General features: G+C 48.7%; 1 protein-coding gene across 10 annotated transcripts in view; it reads left to right on the top strand.

Annotated features, from left to right (window-relative positions):
* LOC134944476 (ribulose-phosphate 3-epimerase-like) overlaps positions 1 to 16,159 on the top strand; it is a 50,034-nt gene that overhangs the window by 721 nt on the left and 33,154 nt on the right. Inside the window, exon 1 of one of the 10 annotated variants that reach the window (XM_063933066.1) lies at positions 7,547 to 7,639. The exons of the other annotated variants lie outside the window; for them this stretch is intronic. The gene's annotated coding sequence lies outside the window, so the exon portion shown is untranslated. Of the gene's footprint in view, positions 1 to 7,546; positions 7,640 to 16,159 lie in introns of those variants that run through there. 10 annotated transcript variants of the gene reach the window in all.

The following is a 16,159-nucleotide window of genomic DNA, read 5'->3' as shown; positions in this document are numbered from 1 at the left end:
GAGCTGGTAACTCCACCCAGCGTTAGAGGGCCAGGCACACACAAGGCAAATATATAGGAGATATATATATATATATATATATTTTTTTTTTTATATAAATATACACACATCCATATAGATATACACATATCCCCCTATATATATATATATATACACACACACATCTTTACAGGTAACATAGCCTTACAGTGCTCAGCAGTCCTGAAAATCACTGACCCCCTCACAGGCTTAATAGCCTGAGCTGTTTGCTGCCTTAAACGCAGCTTAGTTATGGGGCCTCCCTGTGGGCATTACTCACCCCCCCTCTCCCCGCGATCTCCCTTCTCAGAGACGGACCGCGGCTGCCGTGAGAGCTCTCTGCGGTCAGCCTTTCACCTCTCCCCCCTCTGCATACAAAGCCGCCGTTCGCGGCTCTCGAGCTCTGGCGGGTAGCGGCTAGCAGAAGCTAACCGCTGGAGGGAGGGGGGAAGCGGCGTCCGGGGACTGGGGAGCGCAGGTATGGGAGTGGGCGGGCGGGAAGCGGCTGCGGCTTGGCGCCCAGTGGCGGCTGCTGTGCAGTCCGCGGCTGGGCAGTGGAATACAGCCAGTGAATGGCGGCTTGGCGCCCAGTGGCGGCTGCTGTGCAGTCCGCGGCTGGGCAGTGGAATACAGCCAGTGAATGGTGGCTTGGCGCCCAGCGGCGGCTGTCCGCGGCTGGGCAGGCAGGAGGTGTTGTGAACTTTGTCCACTTGCTTGGCTGCTGGAGGGGGGTGGATGTGAAGGAGGCTGCTGTGCAGTGTGGTCGTGGAGTGACATGGTAGGGGGGGGGCTAGCGGCGGCCTTTGTAGCGGGTGTGTGGTGGGTAAGGTGGGTGTAGTAGGTGGTGAGGGTGTGTGGGTGTCTGTTTGCTTACCTGCCAGTGTGGGCCGTCAGTTAGAATGGAGTGTCTCCTGGTGGTCCCTTCTCCTATAGTGTGTCATGTGGTGTGCTGACACAGATAGGGCAGGGTCTGTGACTCCACCCAGCGTTAGAAGTGCAGCCACAGAGTCACAGGGCTAATATATAGGAGATATATATATATATATATATATATATATATATATATATTATACACTGCTCAAAAAAAATAAAGGGAACACTAAAATAACACATCCTAGAGCTGAATGAATGAAATATTCTTATTAAATACTTTGTTCTTAACATAGTTGAATGTGCTGACAACAAAATCACATAAAAATTATCAATGGAAATCAAATTTATTAACCCATGGAGGTCTGGATTTGGAGTTGCACTCAAAACTAAAGTGGAAAAACACACTACAGGCTGATCCAACTTTGATGTAATGTCCTTAATACAAGTCAAAATGAGGCTCAGTAGTGTGTGTGGATGTGTTATTTCTCTAACGTCCTAGTGGATGCTGGGGACTCCGTCAGGACCATGGGGATAGCGGGCTCCGCAGGAGACAGGGCACATCTAAAAAGCTTTTTAGGTCACATGGTGTGTACTGGCTCCTCCCCCTATGACCCTCCTCCAAGCCTCAGTTAGGTTTTTGTGCCCGTCCGAGAAGGGTGCAATCTGGATGGCTCTCTTAAAGAGCTGTTTGGAAAAGTTTTTTTTTTAGGTTTTCACTCAGTGATTCCTGCTGGCAACAGGATCACTGCAACGAGGGACTTAGGGGAGAGATCTCCAACTCACCTGCGTGCAGGATGGATTGGGATCTTAGGCTACTGGACACTGAGCTCCAGAGGGAGTCGGAACACAGGTCAGCCTGGGGTTCGTCCCGGAGCCGCGCCGCCGATCCCCCTTACAGACGCTGAAGACGGCAGAGACGGAGGTCCGGAAACAGGCGGCAGAAGACTTCACAGTCTTCAGAGAGGTAGCGCACAGCACTGCAGCTGTGCGCCATTGTTGTCACACGGCTCACTGACATGGTCACGGAGGGTGCAGGGCGCTGCTGGGGGCGCCCTGGGCAGCAATATAAATACCTATTTGGCAAAATAAATACATCACATATAGCCATCAAGGCTATATGTATGTATTTTAACCCAGGCCAGTTCTTAAAAAACCGGGAGGAAAAGCCCGCCGAGAAAGGGGCGGAGCTTATTCTCCTCAGCACACAGTGCCATTTTCCCTCACAGAAAGGCTGAGGGGAAGGCTCCCATGCTCTCCCCTGCACTGCACTACAGAAACAGGGTTAAAACAGAGAGGGGGGGCACTGATTTGGCGATATAAATATATATTAAATGCTATAAGGGAGGAACACTTATATAAAGGTTGTCCCTGTATAATTATAGCATTTTGGTGTGTGCTGGCAAACTCTCCCTCTGTCTCCCCAAAGGGCTAGTGGGTCCTGTCCTCTATCAGAGCATTCCCTGTGTGTGTGCTGTAAGTCGGTACGTGTGTGTCGACATGTATGAGGAAAATGTTGGTGAGGAGGCGGAGCAAATTGCCTGTAATGGTGATGTCACTCTCTAGGGAGTCGACACCAGAATGGATGGCTTACTTGTGGAAGTACGTGATCATGTCAACACGCTGCAAGCCGGTTGACGACATGAGACGACCGGCAAACAAATTAGTACCTGTCCAGGCGTCTCAGACACCGTCAGGGGCTTGTAAAAACGCCCATTTACCTCACGGACACTGACTCCAGTGTCGACGGTGAAGAAACAAACGTATTTTCCTTTAGGGCCACACGTTACATGTTAAGGGCATGAAGGAGGTGTTACATATTTCTGATACTACAAGTACCACAAATAAGGGTATTTTGTAGGGTGTGAATAAACTACTTGTAGTTTTGCCTGAATCAGATAAATTAAATGAAGTGTGTGGTGATACGTGGGGTTCCTCCGATAGAAAGTTATGGGCGGTATACCCTTTCCCGCCAGAAGTAAGGGCGAGTTGGGAAACACACCTTAGGGTGGATAAGGCCCTCACACGCTTATAAAAACAAGTGGCGTTACCGTCTCCAGATACGGCCGCCCTCAAGGAGCCAGCTGATAAGAAGCTGAAAAATAGCCTAAGAAGTATATACACACATACTGGTGTTATACTACGACCAGCAATCGCCTCAGACTGGATGTGCAGCGCTGAGGGGGCTTGGTCGGATTTCCTGACTGAAAATTTTGATACCCTTGACAGGGACAAGATTTTATTGTCTATAGAGCATTTTAAGGATGCATTTCTATATATGCGTGATGCGCAGAGGGATATTTGCATTCTGGCATCAAGAGTAAATGTGATGTCCATATCTGCCAGACGAAGACACGACAGTGGTCAGGTGAGGCAGATTCCAGACGGCACATGGAAGTATTGCCGTATAAAGGGGCGGTCCATCGGACCTGGTGGCCATGGCAACAGCTGAAAAATCCACCTTTTGTTACCCCGAGTCACATCTCAACAGAAAAGGACACAGTCTTTTCAGTCTCAGTCCTTTCGTCTCCATACGGGCAGGCGGGCAAAGGCCAGTCATATCTGCCCAGGGGTAGAGGAAAGGGAAGAAGACTGCAGCAAGCAGCCCATTCCCAGGAACAGAAGCCCTTCACAGCTTCTGCCAAGTCCGCAGCATGACGCTGGGGCAGTACAAGCGGACTCAGGTGCGGTAGGGGGTCATCTCAAGAGTTTCAGCACGCAGTGGGCTCACTTGCAAGGGGACTCCTGGATCCTACATGTAGTATCCCAGGTGTACATTGGAAATTCGAGATGTCTCCTCCTCACAAGTTCCGGAGGTCTGTTTTACCAACGTCTACCTCCGACAGGGAGGTAGTATTGGAAACAATTCACAGGCTGTATTCCCAGCAGGTGATAATCAAAGTACCCCTCCTACAACAAGGGAGGGGGTATTATTCCACACTATATTGTGGTACTGAAGCCAAACGGCTCGGTGAGATCTGAAATATTTGAACACTTACATACAAGCGTTCAAATCAAGATGGAGTCACTCAGAGCAGTGATAGCGAACCAGGAAGGGGACGATATGGTGTCACTGGATATCAGGGACACTTACCTACATGTCCAAAATTGCCCTTCTCACCAAGGGTACCTCAGGTTCGTGGTACAGAACTGTCACTATCAGTTCAGACGCTGCCGTTTGGATTGTCCACGGCGCCACGGGTCTTTACCAAGGTAATGGCCGAAATGATGATTCTTCTTAAAAGAAACTGGTACGCTTCCCTGATAAGGGCAAGGTCCAGAGAACAGTTGGAGGTCGGAGTAGCACTATCTTTAATAGTTCTACGACAGCACGAGTGGATTCTAAATATTCCAAAATCGCAGCTTTTCCGAGGACACGTCTACTGTTCCTAGGGATGATTCTGGACACAGTCCAGAAAAAGGTGTTTCTCCCAGAGGAGAAAGCCAGGGAGTTATCCGAGCTAATCGGGATCCTCCTAAAACCAGGAAAAGTGTCAGTGCATCATTGCACAAGAGTCCTGGTAAAAATGGTGGCTTATTACGAAGCAATTCCATTTGGCAGATTTCACGCAAGAACTCTTCAGTGGGATCTGCTGGACAAATGGTCCGGATCGCATCTTCAGATGCATCAGCGGATAACCCTATATCTAAGGACAAGGGTGTCTCTCCTGTGGTGATTACAGAGTGCTCATCTTCTAGAGGGCCACAGATTCAGCATTCAGGATTGGATGCTGGTGACCACGGAGGCCAGCCTGAGAGGCTGGGGAGCAGTCACACAGGGAAAAAATTTCCAGGAAAGTGTGATCAAGTCTGGAGAATTCTCTCCACATAGATGGAGTTAAGAGCAAAATTATAATGCTCTAAACTTAGCAAGACCTCTGCTTCAAGGTCAGCCGGTATTGATCCAGTGGGATAACATCACGGCAGTCGCCCACGTAAACAGAAAGGGCGGCACAAGAAGCTGGAGGGCAGTGAAAAAACTGCAAGGATTTTTCGCTAGGCGGAAAATCATGTGATAGCACTGTCAGCAGTGTTCTCTCCGGGAGTGGACGACTGGGAAGCAGACTTCCTCAGCAGGCATGACCTCCACCCGGGAGAGTGGGAACTTCATAGGGAAGTTTTTCCGCATGATTGTGAACCATTGGCAAAGACCAAAGGTGGAAATGATGGCGTCCCGCCCGAACAAAAAACGGGACAGGTATTGCGCCAGGTTATGAGACCTTCAGGCGATAGCTGTGGATGTCCTGGTAACACCGTGGGTGTAACAGTCGGTGTATGTGTTCCCTCCTCTGCTTCTCATAACCAAGGTATTGAGAATTATAAGACATAGAGGAGTATGAACTATACTCGTGACTCCTGATTGGCCAAGAGGGACTTGGTACCCGGAACTTCAAGAGATGCTCACAGAGGACTAAGGGCCTGGGGAGCTAAGAAGGGACTTGCTTCAGCAGGTACCATGTCTATTCCAAGACTTACCGCGGCTGCGTTTGACGGCATGGCGGTTGAATGCCGGATCCTGAAGGAAAAAGGCATTCCATAAGAGGTCATACCTACCCTGGTCAAAGCCAGGAAGGAGGTGACCGCACAACGTCATCACCACATGTGGTGAAAATATGTTGCGTGGGTGAGGCCAGGAAGGCCCCACGAAGAAAATTCAACTAGGTCGATTTCTACACTTCCTGAAAACAGGAGTGTTTTGAGCCTAAAATTGGGGTTCTTTAAGGTTTTAAGTTTCGGCCCTGTAGAATTTCTTCCGGAAAGAATTGACTTCAGTTCCTGAAGTCCAGATTGTCAAGGGAGTATTGCATATACACCCCTTTTTTGTGCCTTTAGTGGCACCGTGTGATCTCAACATAGTGTTGGGATTCCTTAAAATCATATTGGTTTGAACCGCTCAAATCTGTGGATTTGAAATATCTCACATGGAAAGTGAACATGCTGTTGACCAATATCTCACATGGACAGTGACCATGCTGTTGGTCCTGGCCTCGGCCAGGCGATTGTCAGAATGGGCGGCTTTGTCTTACAAAAGCCATATTTAATTTTCCATTCGGACAGGGCAGAACTGGGACTCGTCTCCAGTTTTCTTCCTAAGGGGGTGTCAGGTTTTCACCTGAAACAACCTATTATGGTGCCTGCGGCTACTAGGGACTTGGAGGACTCCAAGTTACTAGACGTTGTCAGGACCCTAAAAATATATTTATATATATATAGTTTAGGACGGCTGGAGTCAGAAAGTCTGACTTGCTGTTTATATTGTATGCATCCAACAAGATGGGTGCTCCTGCGTCTAAACAGACGATTGCACGTTGGATCTGTAGCACAATCCAACTTGCACATTCTGTGGCAGGCCTGCCACAGCCTAAATCTGTAAAGGCCCACTCCACTAGGAAAGTGGGCGCATCTTGGGCGGCTGCCCGAGGGGTCTCGGCATTACAACTTTGCCGAGCAACTACGTGGTCAGGGGAGAACACGTTTGTAAAAGTTTACAAATTTGATACTCTGGCTAAGGAGGACCTGGAGTTCTCTCATTCGGTGCTGCAGAGTCATCCGCACTCTCCCGCCCGTTTGGGAGCTTTGGTATAATCCCCATGGTCCTGACGGAGTCCCCAGCATCCACTAGGACGTTAGAGAAAATAAGAATTTACTTACCGATAATTCTATTTCTCGTAGTCCGTAGTGGATGCTGGGCGCCCATCCCAAGTGCGGATTGTCTGCAATGCTTGTACATAGTTATTGTTACAAAAATCGGGTTATTACTATTGTTGTGAGCCATCTTTCAGAGGCTACTTCGTTTTGTTATCATACTGTTAACTGGGTTCAGATCACAAGTTGTACGGTGTGATTGGTGTGGCTGGTATGAGTCTTACCCGGGATTCAAGATCCTTCCTTATTGTGTACGCTCGTCCGGGCACAGTACCTAACTGAGGCTTGGAGGAGGGTCATAGGGGGAGGAGCCAGTACACACCATGTGACCTAAAAAGCTTTTTAGATGTGCCCTGTCTCCTGCGGAGCCCGCTATCCCCATGGTCCTGACGGAGTCCCCAGCATCCACTACGGACTACGAGAAATAGAATTATCGGTAAGTAAATTCTTATTTTTAGTGTTCCCTTTATTTTTTTGAGCAATGTGTATATATATATATATATATATATATATATCTCTATCTATATCTATATCTATATCAGTAACGGCCGGCACTCTGTCCTGGATGTAGTAAGCGCCTTGGTGCCCTCCTTACCACTCGAAGAAGTGGAATATAGAGACGGAGGAGATTAGGCGGCACTCACAGGACTGAATATGAAGAAATTAATATCGAGGCAACTAGTGCCTAATTATCATCAACGTTTCAGTTTTATTTTAAAAAAAAATAGTATCCTGACGAAAGTTTTTTTTTTTTTAAATAAAACTGAAACGTTGATGATAATTAGGCACTAGTTGCCTCGATATTAATTTCTTCATATTCAGTCCTGTGAGTGCCACCTAATCTCTTCCGCCTATCTATCTATCTATCTATCTATCTATCTATCTATCTATCTATCTATCTATCTATCTATCTATCTATCTATCTATCTATCTATACACACAACTTTAAATTTTAGTCTATGGGGGCCCCCTGCTCTTTAGTGCTCCTGGCCTCCCAGAGCCTTAATCCAGCTCTGCATGGATCATTGTGGTGGCCATTTTCAACTAGCTCCGCGGTGTGTGAGGGGGGAACCAGCGCGATCAACTCCCGCAGCATCAGCCCCCAGTAAGTAAAATTGGCAGAAAAAAAAGCGGAGATCAAAAATGTGCCCTACCTGGTGCAGTGTGTCTCAGTGCTCTCTACCTGGTGCAGTGTGTCTCAGTGCTCTCTACCTGGTGCAGTGTGTCTCAGTGCTCTCTACCTGGTGCAATGTTTCTCGGTGCTCTCTACCTAGTGCAATGTTTCTCTGTGCTCTCTACCTGGTGCAATGTTTCTCGGTGCTCTCTACCTGGTGCAATGTGTCTCAGTGCTCTCTACCTGGTGCAATGTTTCTCGGTGCTCTCTACCTGGTGCAATGTTTCTCGGTGCTCTCTACCTAGTGCAATGTTTCTCGGTGCTCTCTACCTAGTGCAATGTTTCTCGGTGCTCTCTACCTGGTGCAATGTTTCTCGGTGCTCTCTACCTGGTGCAATGTTTCTCGGTGCTCTCTACCTAGTGCAATGTGTCTCAGTGCTCTCTACCTGGTGCAATGTGTCTCAGTGCTCTCTACCTGGTGCAGTGTGTCTCAGTGCTCTCTACCTGGTGCAGTGTGTCTCAGTGCTCTCTACCTGGTGCAATGTTTCTCAGTGCTCTCTACCTGGTGCAATGTTTCTCAGTGCTCTCTACCTGGTGCAGTGTGTCTCAGTGCTCTCTACCTGGTGCAGTGTGTCTCAGTGCTCTCTACCTGGTGCAGTATGTCTCAGTGCTCTCTACCTGGTGCAATGTGTCTCAGTGCTCTCTACCTGGTGCAATGTGTCTCAGTGCTCTCTACCTGGTGCAGTGTGTCTCAGTGCTCTCTACCTGGTGCAGTGTGTCTCAGTGCTCTCTACCTGGTGCAATGTTTCTCAGTGCTCTCTACCTGGTGCAATGTTTCTCAGTGCTCTCTACCTGGTGCAGTGTGTCTCAGTGCTCTCTACCTGGTGCAGTATGTCTCAGTGCTCTCTACCTGGTGCAGTGTTTCTCAGTGCTCTCTACCTGGTGCAGTGTGTCTCAGTGCTCTCTACCTGGTGCAGTGTGTCTCAGTGCTCTCTACCTGGTGCAGTGTTTCTCAGTGCTCTCTACCTGGTGCAGTGTGTCTCAGTGCTCTCTACCTGGTGCAATGTGTCTCAGTGCTCTCTACCTGGTGCAGTGTGTCTCAGTGCTCTCTACCTGGTGCAGTGTGTCTCAGTGCTCTCTACCTGGTGCAGTGTGCCTCAGTGCTCTCTACCTGGTGCAGTGTGCCTCAGTGCTCTCTACCTGGTGCAGTGTGTCTCAGTGCTCTCTACCTGGTGCAGTGTGTCTCAGTGCTCTCTACCTGGTGCAGTGTGCCTCAGTGCTCTCTACCTGGTGCAGTGTGTATAGGAGGTTCTACCTGGTGCAGTTTGTATTAGCTGCACTACTGTGTGAAAAACAACGCCCCTAAATTTCTCTAACGTCCTAAGTGGATGCTGGGGACTCCGTAAGGACCATGGGGAATAGCGGCTCCGCAGGAGACTGGGCACATCTAAAGAAAGCTTTAGGACTATCTGGTGTGCACTGGCTCCTCCCCCTATGACCCTCCTCCAAGCCTCAGTTAGATCTCTGTGCCCGAACGAGAAGAGTGCACACTAGGGGCTCTCCTGAGCTTCTTAGTGAAAGTTTTAGATTAGGTTTTTTATTTTCAGTGAGACCTGCTGGCAACAGGCTCACTGCATCGAGGGACTAAGGGGAGAAGAAGCGAACTCACCTGCGTGCAGAGTGGATTGGGCTTCTTAGGCTACTGGACATTAGCTCCAGAGGGACGATCACAGGCCCAGCTTGGATGGGTCCCAGAGCCGCGCCGCCGGCCCCCTTACAGAGCCAGAAGGCAGAAGAGGTCCGGAAAATTGGCGGCAGAAGACGTCCTGTCTTCAACAAGGTAGCGCACAGCACTGCAGCTGTGCGCCATTGCTCTCAGCACACTTCACACTTCGGTCACTGAGGGTGCAGGGCGCTGGGGGGGGGGCGCCCTGAGACGCAATAAAAACACCTTGGATGGCAAAAAAATGCATCACATATAGCTCCTGGGCTATATGGATGCATTTAACCCCTGCCAGAATCCATAAAAAAGCAGGAGAAAAGTCCGCGAAAAAGGGGCGGAGCCTATCTCCTCAGCACACTGGCGCCATTTTCCCTTACAGCTCCGTTGGAGGGAAGCTCCCTGTCTCTCCCCTGCAGTCACTACACTACAGAAAGGGTTAAAAAAAGAGAGGGGGGCACTAATTAGGCGCAGTATTAACTATACAGCAGCTATAAGGGGAAAAACACTTATATAAGGTTATCCCTGTATATATATAGCGCTCTGGTGTGTGCTGGCAAACTCTCCCTCTGTCTCCCCAAAGGGCTAGTGGGGTCCTGTCCTCTATCAGAGCATTCCCTGTGTGTGTGCTGTATGTCGGTACTTTTGTGTCGACATGTATGAGGAGAAAAATGATGTGGAGACGGAGCAGATTGCCTGTAATAGTGATGTCACCCCCTAGGGGGTCGACACCTGAGTGGATGAACTGTTGGAAGGAATTACGTGACAGTGTCAGCTCTGTATAAAAGACAGTGGTTGACATGAGACAGCCGGCTACTCAGCTTGTGCCTGTCCAGACGTCTCATAGGCCGTCAGGGGCTCTAAAGCGCCCGTTACCTCAGATGGCAGATATAGACGCCGACACGGATACTGACTCCAGTGTCGACGGTGAAGAGACGAATGTGACTTCCAGTAGGGCCACACGTTACATGATTGAGGCAATGAAAAATGTTTTACACATTTCTGATAATACGAGTACCACCAAAAAAGGGGTATTATGTTCGGTGAGGAAAAACTACCTGTAGTTTTCCTGAATCTGAGAAATTAAATGAGGTGTGTGATGATGCGTGGGTTTCCCCCGATAACAACGGATAATTTCTAAAATGTTATTGACATTATATCCTTTCCCGCCAGAGGTTAGGGTGCGTTGGGAAACACCCCCTAGGGGGGATAAAGCGCTCACACGCTTGTAAGGGCTCTACCTTCGCCTGAGATGGCCGCCCTTAAGGATCCTGCTGATAGAAAGCAGGAGGGTATCCTAAAAGGTATATACACACATACTGGTGTTATACTGCGACCAGCAATCGCCTCAGCCTGGATGTGCAGTGCTGGGTTGGCGTGGTCGGATTCCCTGACTGAAAATATTGATACCCTAGATAGGGACAGTATATTTTTGCCTATAGAGCATTTAAAAGATGCATTTTTATATATGCGTGATGCACAGCGGAATATTTGCCGACTGGCATCAAGTCTAAGCGCGTTGTCCATTTCTACCAGTAGAGGGTTATGGACACGTCAGTGGTCAGGTGATGCGTATTCCAAACGGCATTTGGAAGTATTGCTTTATTAAGGGAGGAGTTATTTGGGGTCGGTCTTTCAGACCTGGTGGCCACGGCAACAGCTGGGAATTCCACGTTTGTACCCCAGGTCGCCTCTCAACATGAGAAGACGCCGTATTATCAGGCGCAGTCTTTTCGTGGACAAGCGGGCAAAAGGTTCCTCATTTCTGCCCCGTGACAGAGGGAGAGGAAAAAGGCTGCAGAAATCAGCCAGTTCCAGGAACAGAAACCCTCTCCCGCCTCTGCCAAGCCCTCAGTATACGCTGGGGCTTTACAAGCAGAATCAGGCACGGTGGGGGGCCCGTCTCAATGAATTTCAGCGCGCAGTGGGCTCACTCGCAAGTAGACCCCTGGATCCTTCAGGTGATATCTCAGGGGTACAAATTAGAATTCGAGACGTCTCCCCCTCGCCGTTTCCTAAAGTCGGCTTTACCGATGTCTCCTTCTAACAGGGAGACAGTTTTGGAAGCCATTCACAAGCTGTATTCCCAGCAGGTGATAATCAAGATACCCCTCCTGCAACAGGGAACGGGGTATTATTCCACACTGTTGTGGTACCGAAGCCGGACGGCTCGGTGAGACCGATTCTAAATCTAAAATCTTTGAACACTTACGTACAGAGGTTCAAATTCAAGATTGAGTCACTCAGAGCAGTGATTGCGAACCTGGAAGAAGGGGACTACATGATGTCTCGGGACATCAAGGATGCTTACCTTCATGTCAAAATTTACCATTCTCACCAAGGGTACCTCAGGTTTATGGTACAGAACTGTCACTATCAGTTCAGACGCTGCCGTATGGATGGTACACGGCACCCCGGGTCTTTATCAAGGTAATGGCCGAAATGATGATATTCCTTCGAAGGAAGTGAATTTTAGTTATCCCTTCCTTGGACAATTCCCTGATAAGGGTAAGATCCAGGGAACAGTTGGAGGTCGGTGTAGCACTATCTCAGGTAGTGTTGCGGCAGCACGATTGGATTCTCAATATTCCAAAATCGCACCTGGTTCCGACGACGTGTCTTCTGTTCCTAGGGATGATCCTGGACACAGTCCAGAAAAAGGTGTTTCTCCCGGAGGAGAAAGCCAGGGAGTTATCCGAGCTAGTCAGGAACCTCCTAAAACCGAGCCAAGTCTCAGTGCATTAATGCACAAGGGTTCTGGGTAAAATGGTGGCTTCCTACGAAGCAATCCCATTCGGCAGATTCCACGCAAGAACTTTCCAGTGGGACCTGCTGGACAAATGGTCCGGATCGCATCTTCAGATGCATCAGCGGATAACCCTGTCACCAAGGACAAGGGTGTCCCTCCTGTGGTGGTTGCAGAGTGCTCATCTTCTAGAGGGCCGCAGATTAGGCATTCAGGACTGGGTCCTGGTGACCACGGATGCCAGCCTGCGAGGCTGGGGAGCAGTCACACAGGGAAGGAATATCCAGGGCTTATGGTCAAGCCTGGAGACATCACTTCACATAAATATCCTGAAGCTAAGGGACATTTACAATGCTCTAAGCTTAGCAAGACCTCTGCTTCAAGGTCAGCCGGTGTTGATCCAGTCGGACAACATCACGGCAGTCACCCACGTAAACAGACAGGGTGGCACAAGAAGCAGGAGGGCAATGGCAGAAGCTGCAAGGATTTTTCGCTGGGCGGAAAATCATGTGATAGCACTGTCAGCAGTATTCATTCCGGGAGTGGACAACTGGGAAGCAGACTTCCTCAGCACGACCTCCACCCGGGAGAGTGGGGACTTCACCCAGAAGTCTTCCACATGATTAAAAAAGGTATTGCGCCAGGTCCAGGGACCCTCAGGCAATAAGCTGTAGACGCTCTGGTAACACCGTGGGTGTACCAGTCAGGGTATGTGTTCCCTCCTCTGCCTCTCATACCCAAGGTACTGAGATTGATAAGATGGAGAGGAGTAAGCACTATATTCGTGGTTCCGGATTGGCCAAGAAGGACTTGGTAACCGGAACTTCAAGAGATGCTCACGGAGGATCCGTGGCCTCTACCTCTAAGAAGGGACCTGCTCCAGCAAGGACCCTGTCTGTTCCAAGACTTACCGCGGCTGCGTTTGACGGCATGGCGGTTGAACGCCGGATCCTGAAGGAAAAAAGGCATTCCGGATGAAGTCATCCCTATCCTGATCAAAGCCAGGAAGGATGTAACCGCAAAAACATTATCACCGCAATTGGCGAAAATAGGTTGCGTGGTGCGAAGCCAGTAAGGCCCGACGGAGGAAATTCAACTGGGTCGATTCCTACATTTCCTGCAAACAGGAGTGTCTATGGGCCTGAAATTGGGGTCCATTAAGGTTCAAATTTCGGCCCTGTCAATTTTCTTCCAAAAAGAACTAGCTTCAGTCCCTGAAGTTCAGACGTTTGTAAAAGGGGTACTGCATATACAGCCTCCTTTTGTGCCTCCAGTGGCACTTTGGGATCTCAATGTAGTTTTGGGTTCCAAAAGTCACATTGGTTTGAACCACTTAAATCTGTGGAGTTAAAATATCTCACATGGAAAGTGGTCATGCTGTTGGCCCTGGCCTGGGCCAGGCGCGTGTCAGAATTGGCGGCTTTATCCTGAAAAAGCCCTTATCTGATTTTCCATTCGGACAGGGCGGAATTGAGGACTCGTCCTCAGTTTCTCCCCAAGGTGGTTTCAGCGTCTCACCTGAACCAACCTATTGGTGGTGCCTGCGGCTACTAGGGACTTGGAGGCCTCCAAGTTGCTAGACGTTGTCAGTGCCCTGAAAATATATGTTTCCAGGACGGCTGGAGTCAGGAAATCTGACTCGCTGTTTATCCTGTGTGCACCCAACAAGCTGGGTGCTCCTGCTTCTAAGCAGACTATTGCTCGTTGGATTTGTAGTACAATTCAGCTTGCACATTCTGTGGCAGGCCTGCCACAGCCAAAAATCTGTAAATGCCCACTCCACAAGGAAGGTGGGCTCATCTTGGGCGGCTGCCCGAGGGGTCTCGGCTTTACAACTTTGCCGAGCAGCTACTTGGTCAGGAGCAAATACGTTTGTAAAATTCTACAAAATTGATATCCTGGCTGAGGAGGACCTGGAGTTCTCTCATTTGGTGCTGCAGAGTCATCCGCACTCTCCCGCCCGTTTGGGAGCTTTGGTATAATCCCCATGGTCCTTACGGAGTCCCCAGCATCCACTTAGGACGTTAGAGAAAATAAGAATTTACTTACCGATAATTCTATTTCTCATAGTCCGTAGTGGATGCTGGGCGCCCATCCCAAGTGCGGATTGTCTGCAATACTTGTACATAGTTATTGTTACAAAAATCGGGTTATTATTGTTGTGAGCCATCTTTCAGAGGCTCCTCTGTTATCATGCTGTTAACTGGGTTCAGATCACAGGTTATACGGGGTGATTGGTGTGGCTGGTATGAGTCTTACCCGGGATTCAAAATCCTTCCTTATTGTGTACGCTCGTCCGGGCACAGTATCCTAACTGAGGCTTGGAGGAGGGTCATAGGGGGAGGAGCCAGTGCACACCAGATAGTCCTAAAGCTTTCTTTAGATGTGCCCAGTCTCCTGCGGAGCCGCTATTCCCCATGGTCCTTACGGAGTCCCCAGCATCCACTACGGACTATGAGAAATAGAATTATCGGTAAGTAAATTCTTATTTTTTGCTACACGCCTTCGGCGCGCACTGTCCATTCTTTAGCGTGTCGGAATGGGAGGGCCAAGCATTATAGTATGTACCTAATTTTGCCCTTCTAACTGAAAAATGTGCCCTCCCGAATGAAAAAAGTGCCCTCACCGTGATAAGCACCCTGCCCTAAAAAATTCCTAGAGTGAACACTACTATACATACACTGACACCTGTACATACACCGACATACACACATACACTGACACACACACGCTGACACCTATACATACACTGACATACACACGCTGACACCTATGCATACACTGACATACGCATGCTGACACGTATACACACGCTGACACCTATACATACACTGACATACGCATGCTGACACGTATACACGCTGACACCTATACATACACTGATATACACACACTGACACCTATACATACACTGACATACACACACTGACACCTATACATACACTGACATACACACGCTGACACCTATACATCCACTGACATACACACGCTGACACCTATACACACTGACACCTATACATATACTGTCATACACACGCTGACACCTATACATACACTGACATACACACGCTGACACCTATACATACACTGACATACACACGCTGACACCTATACTGACATACACACGCTGACACCTATACTGACATGCACACGCTGACACTTATACATACACTGACATACACACGCTGACACCTATACATATACTGACGTACACACGCTGACAACTATACACATGTTGACCCCTATACATATACTGACGTACACACGCTGACAACTATATACATGCTTACACACACTGACACCTACACACATGCTGACATATACACGCTGACACCTACACACATGCTGACATACACACACTGACACCTATACATACGCTGACACCTATACATATGCTTACAACTATACAAACGCTTACAATTATACACACGCTGACACCTATACATATACTGACATACACACGCTGACACCTACACACATGCTGACACCTATACATATACTGACGTACACACGCTGACACCTATACATACTCTGACATACACACGCTGACACCTACACACATGCTGACATACACACACTGACACCTATACATACACTGACATACACACGCTGACACCTATACATATGCTTACAACTATACACACGCTGACACCTATACATATACTGACATACACACGCTGACACCTATACACATGCTTACATACACACGCTGACACCCATACATACACACGCTGACACCTATACATATACTGACATACACACGCTGACACCTACACACATGCTGACACCTATACATATACTGACGTACACACGCTGACACCTATACATACTCTGACATACACACGCTGACACCTACACACATGCTGACATACACACACTGACACCTATACATACACTGACATACACACGCTGACACCTATACATATGCTTACAACTATACACACGCTGACACCTATACATATACTGACATACACACGCTGACACCTATACACATGCTTACATACACACGCTGACACCCATACATACACACGCTGACACCTATACA

The sequence above is a fragment of the Pseudophryne corroboree genome, chromosome 7 (assembly GCF_028390025.1).
Source record: "Pseudophryne corroboree isolate aPseCor3 chromosome 7, aPseCor3.hap2, whole genome shotgun sequence".
Taxonomy (NCBI): Eukaryota; Metazoa; Chordata; class Amphibia; order Anura; family Myobatrachidae; genus Pseudophryne; species Pseudophryne corroboree.
This window is presented reverse-complemented; position numbering and strand designations above follow the sequence as displayed.